Raw genomic sequence first — 3,358 nt, forward strand, 5'->3', positions numbered from 1 at the left:
GAATGGCAAAAAGCACTTTCGCCGCCGTCTCGAGCCTCGCCGGCGTCATGTCGCCGGTGGGGTTTGACTTGTCCGACCTGGGGTTTGACCCCCCAGGGTCACTGACGCGTGGGCCATGTCGGCCAGGTGGTTAGGTTAGCGCTAACTATTGTTAGTCAACCCCCCCTGACACTGACAGTGGGCCCCAGCGCCACTAACCCCTAATTAGGATTAATTTAATCCTGTTTAACCCCCCCTGTCACTGACGTGTGGGCCCCACACGTCAGGTTTGACCTCAGCCAGCCACAGTTGACCACTGACGTCATGCTGACGTCATGCTGACGCAATAATTATATTTCTGGAATTAAATTAAATCAGGAAATTCCAGAATATTATTTAAACTTCAAAATTCATAACTTTTATTCTGTAACTCCAAATTGGACAAATTATATATGAAAAATGATCAGAAAAATCCAATCTATCCATCTGTACTATTTTCATGCATGATCAAACAAGTTAAATTGATGTTTTAAGCAGAACAAGGAAAGGCACTTTAAAAGGCCATATTTGAATTTGAAATTTGAATCCTTGATTCAAATTTGTTCAAACACCCCTGGTTTTAGTTGCATTAGCCCAACACACTCATATTGCCATGTTTCATGCATGCATCATATTGTTGCATACTGTTTGGTAATGTTTGTGAATCGGTGCTCTCTGCGGCAGGTTCTGTCCCCGAAGAGTACCCTGATTACCCTAGCGAAGAACCGTATCAGTGCATCGAACCATCAGGCAAGCAACCAACCATTTGATCATATCGATACAATCCCATGTTCTCGCTCCTGCTCTCTTTTACTGCATTAAGACAACGCGTTTCAAACTGCTGTGTGCTACGGTAGTTGAACCCATTTCCTCTGCATGACCTGTCATTGCCACAGTAACTAGATGAAACCCACTAGCATGTGTAGGAGTTGATTGAGCCATATGTATGTGTTGTTCCTACCTTGCTATGCCTGCTATGCTTAGAGTCGTGTCAGGTCTGGTTCATCTGGGTGATGGCTAGAGTGAAATGATTATGTCGGTAATGAAAGTGGTGTGGTGAACACGATTTGGTAAAGGTATCGATGAGAGGCCATGTAGGAGTACATGGTGGGTTGTTTCATTGAAGCCGACCTTAAGCACTGAGATCTGTATGCGTGATTTAAGATACAGCTACTACCATGCATTGGGCCCTGAAATATGACCCCGCTCGACTTCTTATTCACCCTAGCTCTCTGTCCAGGAGTTGCAAGTAGTTTCTGGTGTTTGTAGCCTACTGGAGGCCGTGGACAGCGCTGACCATAGGGGTGGGCTGTGATGCGGTAGGTACGTGGCCGGGTGTACCGAATACCCGTTAGGTATCTCGGGAACCCTGTTCACATCGTTCGGGGCCGTATGGGAAACCTCGGCCGGACTCCCTGCGGATGGAACCTGAATAGGCGATAAACCTGGACTAGAGGCTTAAGTGTTTAGGTAGGTCGTGGTCTACACCCATGTCGGCTTTCGCTTGAAGTCTGCCGAGCACATGTCGTGTGCAGACGCTAAGTGGTGGAAACATGTATGAATAAGTACACCCCTGCAGGGTTATCATAATCTATTCGAATAGCCGCGTCCGCGGTAAAGGACTACTTGGTTGCCTATACAGTTCATAGACAAGTAAATGGAAACTGTTAAAAGCCTCAAGATAAGTGTGAGTGCCGAGGATGGCTCTTCCGTAGGAAGACGGAGGTGGATCCTCGGTAGTGTATTGAATTGGTGAGTAGTGGACTCGTGTGCGCAAAACCATTTCAAGTTGGAGTATCGTAGGATAGCCTAGCCAAGAGTCAAAGCTGGCTTGCTGCAATAACTCCACCAACCCTTCTTGATACTATGCATGTATGTAGGATCTGTTGTAAGTCTTGCTGAGTACCTTTGTACTCATGTTGCTATAATCTACATTTTTACAGAAGACGCTGCAACCCCTTCTGATGGGTTCTATGTAGACGTTGACATCAACGAATAGGCTAAAGACCCAGGTGGTGACCCTGAGCTTGTGAAGGACCACGTAGTATAGCTAGGCTTTCCAAGCCTCTTTTATTTTACTAGTTGTCTGTACCCAGACAAGCTACTTCCGCTGCTGTTTTGTATGACTGTATGACTTGTATGTGGGGTCGTGAGACCCGTACCTTTGTGTATGTTATGTATGGCTCACTGAGCCTTAAATAAAGTACTTGTGTCGTAGAGTCATGTTGTGATGCTTCGTTGTATTTGCACATATCGAGCATATTGTGTGTATGACTGAAATGCTTGGTATGTGTGGGATCTGACTATCTAGTTGTTTATCTTTAGTAGCCTCTCTTACCGGGAAATGTCTCCTAGTGTTACCGCTGAGCCATGGTAGCTTGCTACCGCTCTGGAACACTTAGGCTGGCCGGCATGTGTCCTTCTTCGTTCCTGTGTCTGTCCCTTCGGGGAAATGTCACGCTTTGAGTACCGGAGTCCTGTTAGCCCGCTACAGCCCGGTTTACCGGAGTCCTGTTAGCCCAGTGCTACAGCCCGGACCCACTTGCTGATGACCGACACGTTCGAAGCTGGGTCATGGATGCCTGTCCTTGTAAGTCTGTGCCACTTTGGGTTTACGACTAGTCATGTCAGCCCGGGCTCTTTATCATATGGATGCTAGCGACACTATCATATACGTGAGCCAAAAGGCGCAAACGGTCCCGGGAAAAGGTAAGGCGACACCCGTGGGAATACCGTGCGTGAGGCCGCAAAGTGATATGAGGTGTTACCAGCTAGATCGATGTGACATCGAGTCGGGGTCCTGACATGGAAGTGCAGCTTGAGCAAGTAGTTCAGCTTGTCCATGACGGGGTAACCGGTATGGATCTGTTGGAGGTCTTCCTCAGGAGACACATCCAACCCCTTCAAGCTCGTGACCATCCGATGTGGATGTATTCGGGCACCGATGACACCACTCTGATCCATCCAGAGGAAGTCGATGATGCCACGTTGGAAGGGTGGCTGAAGAGCATCACTGGCAACAAGGACAACCTTAGGGGATCTCGGAGGATTCCTCCGCTCAAGCACTCATACGAAACCGACAAGGTATAACTCCAAGTGGTCGAGTGTCTTCTTGATTTATCAATTAGCTGTTTGCTGTTATCCGACTATCACCTATCTTGGTTGTTGTCTTCTAGGCCTTGACTGAGATGTACTCGATGCCCAACGGAGAGCAGGAGCAGGACCCAGAGGGGGAGGCGAGTGGAGGTGAAAGCGGCAAGTGGCACTCTGACGACGAAGAGGACGAGGACAGCGACGACCCGAGTGAATAAGAAGAGGTCGACTCTCCTCCTCGTAGGGT

This window comes from Triticum dicoccoides, chromosome 6A (assembly GCF_002162155.2).
Source record: "Triticum dicoccoides isolate Atlit2015 ecotype Zavitan chromosome 6A, WEW_v2.0, whole genome shotgun sequence".
NCBI lineage: Eukaryota > Viridiplantae > Streptophyta > Magnoliopsida > Poales > Poaceae > Triticum > Triticum dicoccoides.